Genomic DNA, 14,403 nt, shown 5'->3' with positions numbered 1-14,403 from the left:
CAAGGACTTCTTCAGTGATGTCTTCTACCTCTGGGGAGTCAGCCCTTGGCCGTTTGGTCTGGGGTTGTTGGAAGGATCCACTAGCAGGAGTGGACTCTTCTCTGTCTCTTTTCGTGCCTCTCTCCTCCTGTGCTGGTGTCTGCAAAATTGGAGCTGTTTGTGGCTCAGTTTGTGGAGGGGGAGTCTGCTCTTGTGGCTGCTCTGGTTGCTGCCCTGGTTGCTGCTCACTTGAAGGGGCACGCTTTTCTTTCACGGTTTCTTCTTCAGTTCCCATTATCCCTTTCCCTTTGTCTGTAGCTGGTGCTGCTGTAGACGGTGCCTGGGTGACTGGTGCAATTCTTGAGGCCGAGGTCCCTTCTCCAGCTGAGTGCGGTCGTTTGAAGGGTACCTGCTGCACAGAATCCAGGTCAAGAGTCTTTTCCAGTTCTCTGACATTCTTTAACATTGTCTCTTCTTCAGTTAATTTTTCAACTAAAGTATCCTGCTGCCATTCTTGCTGGTTGGCATATTTTTCAATGTGTGGATATTTGCAATGCTTATAACCTAATAGCTTGTACTTGACTCTTCTAGCAGTAATGAAGCCTTCAGGGTCATAAGGGACCCATCAGAAACTATGTGATAGTTTGTATTTGTTTCTGAGGATTAGGTCAGCATCTTCCCATCCTTCTTTTTTATTCATGATGAAGGGGCCCACCTGGTGCTTGAACTTGAGATGGGCTTTCTTTTTGGAGCTGTGAAAGTGAGTGAGGTCAGATTGAATTAACTGCCTATAATACTCCAAGGCAAATATCCTCATAGGCACATATTTTGGGAGCCTGTATGGACAGAGCTCACAGCCATAGACTCTAATGACTGTATGCTCCTCATATAGGTACCAATCACCTATTTTGTAATTCTTGGAGAGCTGTAGGACTTTCTGAATTTCAGTTGATATTCTGGGAGGAGGGGACCTCATCAATAGGCAAGAGACAAGGTATACAAATTGGTCAATAAACTCACAATAGGAATAGGGTGAATTTTGGACTTGGTGATAGATAGATGTCCAGAAGATGACATATCTTCTTTCCCCTTTATAATCTGGCTTTTTGATGTAGCATGGAAAAACCTCAGACTGATAGTACATAAAAAGGTGGTAGATATAGGATGAGTACTTGAAGACACCCTGTCTGTCTACTTTGCACAGCTGATCATGAATCTTGTTAGCTATGAACTTGGCAAAGTTATATTTGTGGGCAGAGGGTTGGCCTGGGCTGTAAGAAGCTAGCAATACCAGCATCGTTTCATCCACATGCTCACTGGTTCTGTATCCCAACACATAAGCAATCATGTCTAGCAACAGTCTGCCTACCTCAGTAAAATAGACATCCAAATAGGGAGGTGGCCCTGCAGGCTAACATTCAGGTTTCATAAATGTCCTGGTGACCTTCTGAATATCCTCACTGGTCATCTTGGCACCAGTGTCCAGCAGATAATTCATGGAAAATGGGAACAGCAGCTCAGTTTGATCAAAGTGGAGCATCTTATTGATAGTTTCAGGATTAATGTGAAAGAGGATGCTCCCAGATGGAGACTTAATAGCTCTTTGCTGCACATCATAGTTTTCAGCACATAGGCGAATAATCTCAGGAAAAACATTGACAGAGGGGAGATAGTAGTATGGCAGATTTGACTCCCATATCCCATATGTATCATGACCATTCAGGTAGTCATCTCTTAATTGCCTGAAGGTCTGCAAGAAGTCCCTGTTACCCACAAAGTCTTCAATGAGGTAGTCCCTGTCAGTAAGAGGCAAGGACTCCAGGGCTTTTTTTGGTGCATTTAGAGGGGAAACACTTAGGGCTGAGGGTGCAGGAACAGCCATTTTGTAATCTGATTTTGAACAAGGTGAGTGCAATGGTTTGCAAGGTTGTTCAGAGCTTGAGTGACAGGCTCACTGTAGACAATGCTTGAAACCTTCTTTACAGTGGAAAGGCAGGCTTGGCCGACTTGTTTCTGTTGTTTTTGGTAAATTCACAGGGATTTTGAATTGCTGGGGATGATTGCAGAGGGTGAGCTGGCTTCAATTTGGTGATATGCAGCCTTGGGCCTCCACTCGGCAAAAGGGAACAATGCCGGGCAAGTTCGAGGCTGAATTTGTAAATTTCAACCGTGAATTATCGTTTCAATACCGAATTCTCGGGGCAAAGGGTAACACAGGTGGATTTAATGGCAAATTAAGTGGCAGACAGTGTGAAATTTAGGATTTGACCACTGCTTATGGGAGAATTCACATAGAAATGGCATGTATAGGGGCGAAACAGGGAACTTGCGGTGAATACCTGGAAAACAAGCATGGGACGCCTTCGGGCCGAACAGAGGGAGCTCACTGCAGCTGAAATTCCAAGTTATAGCGGCCGCAACTTCGAATTTGAGGGCTGGAGGCAATTTCGCGGTAAACAGGTCGACAACGGCTGCGTCGTTTTCGCGTGAAAATGACCACAAACGGCTAGTTCAGGTGTTTTTAATGACAAAATTGGGTAGAAAAGGTGATTGGCGCTTTTTCCGCCAATGACGTCAGCATGACGTCACGGCGGGCCCGGGTACGGAGGTGACGTGGACGCTGAGCTGGAGGCCAGCGTGGCTGGACGAGGTGGCAGGCGGATGCGGTGGCAGGGCCACGTGTAGGGCCATGGAGCGCGGGGGCAGATGGAGTGGTATGACATCATATTGACGTGGGCGCTGACATGTGGGAGGGGTGGTATCGGGGAGGCAGTAAGCGGTCTCCCCGCACCGCTTTTGGTGATAGGCAGTATCGGGGAGGGGGGCTCCGAACAACCCCAGTGCATGCCACGCATCCCGGGTACGGTCCCCAATACCGCCCTTCCCCGGACGTTAAAGGGAGGCAGGTTGGGGCTGGAGATTGACCGCCCACCGTTAGATCTGGGGCGGCTGAAGATCAACGGTTGGCGGGTAAAGTTGGTCAACTGCGCAGCTTTGGGTTGGGTCCCACCCGATCATTAAAATATTCCATTTAATATTTTGGGCGCGGGACTATAGGTTTAAGGGTTTTCTGTGGGTTTTTTCGGGTTTTTGTGTTAATCTGTAGGAAAAAAGGGTTGATAGTGGGTTTGAGCAGAGGGAAAGGGGTTTTTTGTGGAATTTTTGAAAAGAGGGGAAGTGAGGGCTTAGGGGGAGGTTATTACTCCTAACCAGAGGTTAGAGTAATCCCATGACAGGGTTCGCCATAGTCCTTGGTTGACTAATGTCTCCCTTAGACAAACTTATTCAGCTATAGTGCCAACAAGGGGGGATATTATACATGTTTTGGGGTTTATACACCATGGTGTTACAATAGTAGGGAAAAGTGGAACATAGGGGATTTAGATAATAAGAAGTTAGGGGTTAATATGAAGGGGGGGAAGAGATGAGAGGGTGAAACACTAAGTTTATATGAAAACAACTTAGTTTAGAGAGTAGATCAAAATAAAAAGATTTTTAGACAAGAAATGTGGCTCTTTTCAGGAATAAGAACCAACATAACACCTCAAAAGCTTTCATGAATCACAACTGATGAAGGGGTGTTAATAATGAATGTGAAAGGGGGGAAAAGGAAGTTGGTGATGCTCCTTTGCTTTGCTGTAACATAATAGAGAAGAGGAGCTTCTCTATTCACTGATATTCCTTTGCAAACAGGTTATCAAGCACTCACTTGAAAGGAATAACATTTCTGCAACCCCATCTGCCTACCCCTCTATTTGCTAGCATTTTTTGTTTCTTCATGAAGGGTGCACTTAGACTTGCAGACCCTTATGTGCCTTTTCTTTTCTATTGGCTTTTTTCTTTTGATTTTCTATCTAGAACTACCCTTATTGCTTCCAAGGTCCCAGATTAAGCAGTTGGGAGCCTTACTTCTCTACCTAGCTACTTGTCTGCTAAGGTTAAACAGTTTGGACAGACTTCTTTCTCTATTCTACAACAGAAAATTGAAACATGGCAGGATCCAGATTAGGCTGTTGGACCATCCATCAAAATTGAGTTAACATCAAGCTATTTACCGATGTTTTCTCTTGGAAATATGGGATCTTTGCATCACCAAAGCAGAGCATATTTGGACCTTTCTTTGCCAATCATGAAATATGAAACCTATTGGTATAGCTAGCTAACAGAATGAATAAGAGTGTGTGACAAGGAGTGTCAGTGATTTCCATTTGTGCCAAGGAGGGAGTGCCATGGTATGCTAGGTAGTGTTAAGTCATGCTAGCGTGCCAGAGCGGTATGTGGACAAGATGTGCCAGGTGCTAGGGAGTGCCAACACATGCTATGGAGTGTTAAGGAAACACGAGGGAGAACTAGGTCAAAATAATGCATGCAAATGAATGATTACGAGTTTGTGACACGAAGTGTTAGTGAATTCCAGGTGTGATAAGGAGGGAGTGATAAGGTATGTTAGGCATTGTTAAGGCACGCCAGAGGCTAGGGTGACACACCAAGATGTGTCAGGTGCTATGGTGTGCCAATACATGCCAAGGAGTGTTATGGAGTGCCATCAAAATGCAAGTGAGCACTAGTTTCAAATGCATGGAAATGAATGAATAAGAGTGTGTGACAAGGATTGTCAACGAGTGACAAGGTATGATAGGTAGTGTCAAGGCATCTTAGAGTGACAGGGCATGTTAGGGAGTAGTAGGGTCTATTAGGGAGTTCCAAAGAATGCTAAAGAATGCAGGGGATGCTAACACATGCCACATAGTGCCAAGGTATTGTTGGACATGCTAGGTGTTATGGCGTGTCAAGATGTAAACTATGTTGCTTAGTTGTTTTTAACGCCACGGTTGGATGTGAGACTTGACTTGGTAACTTGTTAAGTTGCATGAGTTAAGATTGGAGATAAGTAGCCTGAGATGATTTATAGGTCATTATTAGGTAAGCAAGGCATAGTCTAGTTGCAGTACCTGTAACTTAGCCAAGTTGTTGTAGTCGAAGCAAGACTTGGTTGGGTTCTCAAGTCCAAAAAAAAGTGAGGGTAGTTGTGAGGGCATGATAGACAAGGAATGCTTGGGTGTGAGAAGGAATGAAAAGGTGTGCTAACACATGCCAGACAATTTTAATGCATGTTGAGGAGTTTTGGGGAGTGCCAAGGCATCATAAGGGAGAATTAGGTCAAAGTGCATGGAAACAAGCAAATAAGAATGTCTGTCATGGAGTGAAATTGAATTCCAGGTGTCCCAAGGACGAAGTTTGTTAGGAGAATTTCAGAATAGGAATTGTAGGAGGCAAGCCTATGATTGCGCTAAGGGGATGGACAAAGAAGTTTAAGACAAAGGGAGACTTTGGGCTAGGCACATAACTATTTTTTCAATGACTTGGTTGGGTTCCCAAGTCGCAAAAAAAATAAGGCTATCTATGAGGGCATGACAACTAGGGAGTGCCAAGGTGTGCAAGTAATTCCATGAATTACTAACACATGTTAAATATTTTCAATGCATGTTAGTCATGCCAAGACATGCCAAGTGCTAAGATGTGTTAGGTGCTAGGGTGTGGCACCAACACATGTCGAGGAGTACCAGGGAAACACAAGGGAGAACTAGTTTCAATTTCATGGAAATGAATGAATAAGAGTGTGTGATAGGGAGTGTTAGAAAGCTCTAGGTGTGCTAAGGATGGAGTGACAAGGTATGCTAGTCAGTGCCAAGGCATGATAGAGTGTTAGGAAAGCATGCCAATATTTTCTAAGTGTCATGGTGTGCCAATGTGTTCCAAGGAGAGTAATGGAGTGTTAGGGAAAGACAAGGGAGCACTACGTCATAATGCATGGAAATGAATGAATAAGAGTGTATGAAAGGGAGTGTCAGTGAGTTCCAAGTGTGCTAAGGAGGAGTGTCAAGGCATGCATGGTAGTGTAAGAAATGTTAGAGTTCTAGGGAAACATGTGGCCAAGATGTGCCAATGCGTGCAAGGATGTGTTAGCTGGGAGTGTGTCAAGGAGTGTCAATGAGTGCTAGTTGTCATGCCAAGGAGGGAGTGACATGGTATGATAAGCATGAGTAAGCCATGCCAAGGAATATTAGGGCATGTCAAGAAGTGCTAGAGTGTGCTAGGTAGTTCCGGGGTGTGCTAACATGTGCCGAATAGTGCCAAGGAATGCTAGGTGCTAAGACATGCTAGGATGTGTAGGGTGCCAAAGTATGCTAATATGTATCAAGGAGTTTCAAGGAAACAAAAGGAATAACCAAGCTAAAATGTAAGGAAATGAACACATAAGATGGTTAACAAGTTGGGACTTTATCTTTTTCAAAAGGGGCATGCTAAGCATACTAATAATATGTTCAAAGACATGCCAAGTCCCAATGTGTGCCAAGTGCTAATGTTTGTCAATTCAATATTATGCTAAGGTGTTCCAGGGCATGTTAGGGACTACAAGGCATGCCAACACATGATAGGGGACTGCTATGCTATTTTAGGGCACGCGAACATGTGCTTGGGCATCCTACTCATGGCAAGATGTTCTAGGTAAAAAGATGTTCCAAGACATGTGAGGTGCCAAGGAATGTTATTGTATTGTTCCAAAGAATGTTAAGGTGTGCCATGAGTGTTGAGAAGTGCTAGGTCTCTCTCATTAATAGAATTGATAGAGCTTGATTAAGTATTAAATAATATATTTCCTACACACACTAGTGGAACTTTATTTAAAGGAAATTTTCTAGATAATAAACCTAATAGAGATGAATGATGTGTTGACTCATAGGAAAACTACATTCTTATGAATTGAGGGGAATGATACACACTAATTACTTCTTAACAAATTGACTGACTATAAACACTATGGCTTTGGACACATAATGAAAAAGACTCCACAACAATGGTCTTAAATTGTTATATTTTGACAAAAACTATAGTAACAGGTACATAACGTCATCAAAAACTCATTGGAATGATCAATGATGATGAACATTTTTTGACCGTCACCCAAAGTAACCAAAAAAAGCATTAGTTAGGGTCAGTAAAAGATCATCACTAGAAGTGTCACCAAAGAGAGAATTTGTGATGGGCCTTTAACAACCCTCACGAAAAGTGTCATTGAAAATGGCTTTGGTGACAAACCTTAAAGTACCATCACTATATACACTTACAACAACATTTTTTTTAAAGACCGTCACCATATGTGACATTGGTGATGGACCTTAAAGGTTCATCATAGGAATGATGACGTGGAATGTCAATGATGATGAAAATTTTTTGACCATCACCAAAAGTAACAAAAAAGAACATTCATGAGGGTCAATAAAAGATCATCACTATATACACTTACAACAATGCTTTCTTAAAGACCGTCACATATGTGACATTGATGATGGACCTTAAAGGCATCACCCTCACCAATGACCTTTCTTTTTGTACTGAAATTGTGCTAAAACCCAAAATGACAGTGCCTACGAGAGACGTAATCAAAGCAGAGAACTCCAAGGCCATTAGGCAACCATGTAGGCCACAAAAGATAATAAGAAGGAAACAAAAGGAAATGAGGCATCCACCATCAAAACATAACTCAAACTGCAGTGATGAAACGAGACTTTCCAAGAGGTCTCTAATCTCTTTATAGCTTTTGTCCAAGGCCTAAAAGATGTTATAGAAATGAGATAAAGGCATGGGAGTCAAGTTGAGGGCCTGTCCTAGGCTTAGACTATCATTTATGCTCAAAAAGTGTTTCCTTTAGTTTTAACAAGCTTTCCTGTAGGTTTCCTATAGTTTTGGCAGGAATTACTACAGGATGTCATAGTTCTCATATAAATACATTTTCAAGGTTTCATAGATTTCCAAATGGTGTAACAAGGTAGCAGAAATTTGATAAGGATGTGGAAGACCTTGCCAATCTAAAAAATATTCAAGAACCATCTTGAATAAGGGGAAGAAGGAAAACTAATGGTCTCAAGAAACAAGGATTTTTCTTTGCACAAATATGTTTTTGGGCTTTTCCTTATATAACTTACATCCAAGATTCTTAATGCACAAGAGAGAGGCCACCAGGGCCATGAATGAGGCGTAATGAGGTCACTATGTTGGTCAGAGGATGAGCAACACTTTCAGCAGGGGGTATGATGGGCCTCTAAATTAGACATAAATTAAGGCCCATGCCTCTAAATTAAACATAAATTAAGGCCTATGACCATCCTTCAGAACATTAAACCTCTCTTTTTGCATTAGATAATGTATTTTTAAGTTTAATATATTAATTAGGAAGGTTTATGAATAATTGCATATTTGTGCATAATATTATTTATTTTTGTGGAATATTGTGAGAATATTGGGTAGATTATGAAGACTTGGAGGAGGAGATAATTTATGGACTTTCTCCCTACTACAGGAGGATCAATATTAAATAATAAATCAACAAGATATTATGGAATTATGGCACATATTGTGGAACTCCAATGATTGAGAAAATATAGGAATGTGTTCCCTTCCATTTAATGCAGATTCCTAGTATTGGGAACCAGATCCACTAATCAAGGGATTTTGGTGGGGAAAGCTTCCTCCATTCATGGGGAATTATTCCTAATCATTTTGTATAAGTACCAAGTCTAATTTTCCTCTAGGCATAGATTTTGATTACTCTTCTTGTGGAGAGAACTCGTATTTTTGCAGCTCTGTTGTATTTTCTTGCAGGCATGTAATTGTATTGATGAAAATAATGAAGATTGGTGTCATGTTCAACTTATAAATCTTGTTCTCCTCCATAGGTATTTGAGTTTCCTTGGTATTTTCCATCCCAAGAGCCTCAAAGACCTTTTGTATCATTTTCTTTCCTTCTTTTCACTTCTTATTCACATGCATCTCTTGTTTTTATTTCTTTTTATTTCTGCATTTAGTATTAATGATTTCTTGTTGTAGGATGAGGTTAAATGGTTGATGTAAGTTATTTTGCAGGGTCAAAAGCATAATTTCATCCTTGGCAAATATTTGGAAGGTCATAGTGGTCATTGAGCTACTTGGATTAGTCTTCTTTTTCCCAAATCTAGGTTTATGGTACTCGTTTATGGAAACTAGCAGTAAATTTATTATATTTTTTAGAGAATGCTAATGAGCGTAAATCAAGTTGATTCTAGTTGTATTAAATCAAAAAAGTATTCTACTTCATAAAACAATTTACCCCATTTCATTTTCACTTTATTAGGTTGGGCATTTGATGGATTTACTAGCTCACTAGTTCTCAAATTTATGATTTTTAGACTAGTAATTTTCTGCTATTTTTTAACATGGGTTAACAAAGGTATTTTTGAGTGATTCCACTTGAAATGGAGACCTAAGACACCCTAGTTAATAAAAACGATTTTCCCATCCAATTTGGATTTGATTTTCTTGGTCATTCGATAAACTTTAATTTCGTATAGTAAATCTGTAACATCCTATAGTAAAACAGGGGATCCTGTAGGAGAACTAGTACATCCTCTAGAAAATCCTGTAGCGTCCTATTTTGAGCTCGAAATGAGAAAAATCATCCTCGAAGCTAGGATTAGGACTCTACTTGGCCTCCATGCCATCAAGACCATTTTAACCCTCTTCCTCCATACCTGTCTCCCCTACCGAAGAACAAGTGAGAATTAACATTTGTATTTATAAAACAAAAAGATTAAAAAAAGAGTTCTTTTATATTCACACATGCACATAGCAGTTAATAATCCCTAGATCAAACAACCATGCTCAGTTAGTTTAAATCATCACATGTGATAAATAGGGTTAATTTTGATTTCTTTTACATTTAGTTCATGATATTTATGTAATTAGAATATGTTTATTTCCTTGTACTTTATTTATTGCAATGGGTTAAGTTTTTTTCCATTTCGAGCATTTCATTTTCTGCAATTAGTTTAGGATTTGGTTTCAATACATGCACTCCATTACATGCTGACAGAAAAGGAAGGACACATTGTATGCTGCACATAGAGTGTCGATACTTCTTAAGTTTGTACGAAACCTGGGCTGATAATTAAAAGTCGGTAGCCTTGGGAGTTGCAACATTCTTGCTGCAATACCGAGGCTCATCAATAACATCAAAGGTAGTATTTATTTGAGGTATTTCACTCTTTCCCAAGCATTGGTTTATATTTCCACACTATTAATTCATATATTAAATTAGGCACTTGTTTCTAATTAACTCCTATCCTTCATCTAACATAATGTTCCTAGGAACTAATATACTAACATGTTGATGTAGGAACCAAGGTATTAGCATACAAACAATGGCATTGTAGTAGTTGGCCAAAAGTGAGAGGAGATTGTGTTGAGGTGACAATGGGTATGTCTCCTATGTGGTCACCACTTATCACCTTGAATGGACCTTATCGAGGCTAATAATCTAGGTGAAAACATTTTTTGGAACTATTGTTTTGGAAAAGGTTAATCATCTTGGCACTTTAACAACATTATATGGGTATGTTTATTTTTTTATTGCATCTTTGTAGGAATTGTACAATTCACTTTACATGTCCCATTTGGTGACTCCAAAACAACAAAATGAAAAAAATATATACGTTACAAGAGGATACCCCTAAGGTAAGTTTATTCATTTCCCTAAGCTTGAAATTGACTATCGAAGAAGAAGGTACCAAACACAAGTCAAGGAAGAGATGAACATATTGAGTTTTGAAGCTTTAAGTGATATTAGAAGATTATTTAGATATTATTTAATTTCTCTTGACAAATATATAATGGTTTTTTAATGGTTGAAAAATTCATTCAAACCCTTTGACTTGAATAACATTGCAAGTCAACCTCATGATCTTCCTACTTCATTGAAAAAAACTTCCCACCTTCAGTGGAGACAATGCTATGGGAGATAGAGATCATTTAGATGCATTCATTGAACAAATGATCACATTAAGGGTTTTCAATTTGGATTTATTATTTAAATTTCTCTCCTTATCTCTAAATATATATTCTGTAAAATAGTTTTTAAGTTTAATTGATGCTAGCATTAGTTCATTCGATGTTTGTCATGATGCTTCCTTTGATAACTGGGATGAGAAAAAACATTTCCATTTTCTTTTAAGTTCCCCTACAAATAATATTGAAAATTATACTATTGATCAATTTAATTCCAAATTTTAAAAAGTTATGGAAGAAATGCATCAATTGTCGAGCTTGATTATCTTCTTGATTCAGAAATATTGTTTTTAGCCATGTTTGGACCAACTTTTTGAGAGGCTTCTACCCTACTATTTTCACTGAGGGTTCTAGAGGGGTAATGAAAAATATTTAGAGCTCCCTTAGTAGGAATTGAAGGGAAATCCCTTGGAAGACAATTTTTTGAAAATTTTTCCTTGTAAAATATTTTAATCGTGTAGTTTATCTATAATATTTATCATTCTTTCATCCATCTAAAGATAGTTGTTATTATAGGGAATTGTATTGCGGCTATGTATTATCAAAAGAGCATTGTGATTCAGAGAGAGGATATTGTGAGAGAAAGAAGAGGAGGTTGTATTGGATTTGTTTTAGGTTGTATCCCTTCATTTTCTTAGACGGAATAAAAGGAAGGGTTGACTATTTCTCTATCGACATATCCCAAATCAAGTGAACCATGTATATTAGTGTATCCTTTGTAATGTTTCATTTTATATTTTATTTCCAAATTAATTTTGATTTTATTACTCCATGATTGTATTCCCAATGAAATCTCGTAGAAAAGTTAGCCTACTCGAGAAGTTGCCTAAATATCTTATATGAATGCTTTCTAGGGTCACTTCAAGTTCCTCCTTAATGAAGCCAAGCCAAATGCCCTGGAAAAAGCTAAATCAAAGAGAAATAGCATGAATTCTATGTGTTTTTAGGGAGACAAAATATTCTAGCACCCTCATGAGTTCAAATGGAACATATGTAGAAGGCTACATCTTTAGCGTATCCTCCATCTTCCTCAAATCCTCTATTACACCTCGTCAATAAATTTGATGAATTATAACTCACCATCACCAAGAATCAAACTTGTATGTCATAAAGGATCTTACAATTGGATAAGGGTCAACAACAACATAGGTTTCCAACTATGAATGTCTTTTGGTGGCTACCCCTAAGTCAAAGGCTTCATATCTCATTAGAACCAACCAACATGATGGATTATCCTCTCAAAGGGTTCCTACCTCATTAGAACCAACCAACATGATGGATCATCCTCTCCATATTTTTGTAAATCTTGTAATTCATTCCATTTTTAAGAGACTTGTGTGGTTTATTGACAAAGGACAAGAATATATGGTGTAGTTTCGTCATGTGCATGTAACATAGTATTTGGAGGAAGGGATTGACCTAAATGAAAAGTGGAATCTAGCCATGGTATTGTAATTCAAGAATTCTATAAATAACAACCTCTCTTTTTAAAGAAAATATTTTTCCACCATAATATAGCTGTAGTTATTTCTTATTGATCTAGTAAATAAATTCTTGGTGTTTTCTTCTTTTCTCTGGGTGTTTCAGTTTGCTATGCAACCAGCTCATAAAATAGATGAAAAGATAAATCAACAACTTGAGAAATAGCATCTTTGATGGGGAAACCTCTTTTACATCACATAAATGAACAATTCTTGGATGATACAATGACAAGGCCTCCTTTCTATATATAGGAGTCTAAGGGGTCACAATATAACCAGAGCCTACATAACAATAATAATGTAAGGGTACAATAATAACAATAATGGGCTTCTATGGGGCATAACAATAAAAATATGGGAGCTACATTAACAATAACAATAAGGGGAATACACTATTAATATAGGGGCCCAACATGCCCCTGTCCTTCAAAAAAGTGTTTTCCTCAATGCTTGAGTAGTTCTAGATGCTCTTGTATAAAATTCTCATCCTCCCATGTGGAATATTCAGTGGGTAAGTTATTCCACTTAATGAGATACTCTAAAAACGATCGATTACGTAGTTCTTGGGTCTTGTTTCTGTGACCACTTTAGGCTCCAATATAATTTTTCATTCTTCGTCAAGTTCTAGAAATATTGTTTGAACTACGAGCTTGTACCAATACCTTCTTTAAGCATGAAACATAGAAAAATGGGTGTACTCGAGAAGATGTAGAATGCTCCAATTTGTATGCCATAGTACCAATATTTTGCAAAAAATTCTAAGGACCATAGTACTTAGGTGATAATTTATTATCCTTCTTAGATTGCTTGAGAGGCATTTGTTTCTATGGTTGTTGTTTCATCTGATTTTGCACCTGAGTGAAGTTATCCTTTAAGAGCTCAATAACTTGCTCTTGATTCTCGATGTGATCTTCCAATCCTTGAAGCTTATATTTTTTTTATTAAATATGATGTGATGGATGGTGGGTGATTTCCATAAAGTGCCATAAATGGACTCATTTTTTCTACAGTATGGAAGGAAGTGTTATACCACCATTCAACCAGAGGTAAGCACTTGACCCATTGCATTTTTTTATCAGATATAAACCAATGAAGATATCCTTCTAAATATTTGTTCATTATCTCAGTTTTCTCGTCAGACTGAGGATGATAAGATGAGCTATGAGCTAATTCAGTACCAAGACAAGAAAATAATTTCATCCAAAATTTTCTAGTAAAATGGGATCTCTGTCAATTACAGTAACCTTTGGGTTTCCATGTAGCTTGTGAATTATTTCCATAAATGTAGCATCAATTGTATTGGATTTAAAAGGATGAGATAATGCACAAAAGTGTGCATACTTGGTAAGTATATCAATTACCACCACGATGACACTATTTCCTTGAGAATTGGGTAAACTTGTGATAAAATCCATTGAGAACTCCTCCCAACACTGACTTGGAATGACTAGAGGTTGAAACAGACCTCAGGTCTTAATTGTCTCAACTTTATTTTGTTGGAAAACCAAACATTTTGCCAAAATCTTTTGAATATCAGATTTAAGTCCATCCTAAAAACATTCCTTCTTCATCGTGTGATAATTTATTAAAAATCCTAAGTTCCCTCCTAAGGGGGAGATGTGCAACTTCCAAAAGAATCTTTTTTTTGAGTTGGTAATTATTACAAAGATATAAGTGTTCTTTGTACCATAATGAATATTTTTCCAGCTAAATGTATCAGAAGTACAAAGGTATTGTTGCAACTTTTGAATGAGTGTCCACACCTATTCATCACTCTTCCATTCATCACTTTCTTCAATTATCCAATCATGCTGGATGATATAAATGACAAAAAGCAATGCTTCCACGTTCTCATCCTTTGTTGAGAGTGCATCTGCAACAACATTTTTCTTACCTTTTTTGTAGATGATTTCAAAGTCATAAACCAACATATTTGTGACCCATTTTTTTGCTCCTCTGAAGGTAATATTGTTCCAAAATGTATTTAATACTATCACAATCTGTTTTTACCTTGAAGTGCTTTCCTGTTAGGTAAGGTCACCATTGCTTTAGTTCATGCAAC

At 38.5% G+C, this 14,403-nt stretch overlaps 1 pseudogene; it reads left to right on the top strand.

Annotated features, from left to right (window-relative positions):
• Window positions 1-2,108: 2,108 nt before the first annotated feature.
• The window catches only part of LOC149192067 (thiamine thiazole synthase 2, chloroplastic-like), a 31,614-nt pseudogene continuing 19,319 nt past the window's right edge, over window positions 2,109-14,403 (top strand).

The sequence above is a fragment of the Pinus tabuliformis genome, chromosome 2_2 (assembly GCF_031772625.1).
Source record: "Pinus tabuliformis cultivar Carrire ecotype Pingquan chromosome 2_2, CPIR1, whole genome shotgun sequence".
In the NCBI taxonomy this organism is placed as follows: domain Eukaryota; kingdom Viridiplantae; phylum Streptophyta; class Pinopsida; order Pinales; family Pinaceae; genus Pinus; species Pinus tabuliformis.
The sequence above is the reverse complement of the archived record's forward strand: the minus strand, read 5'-3'. Positions and strand labels throughout refer to the sequence as shown.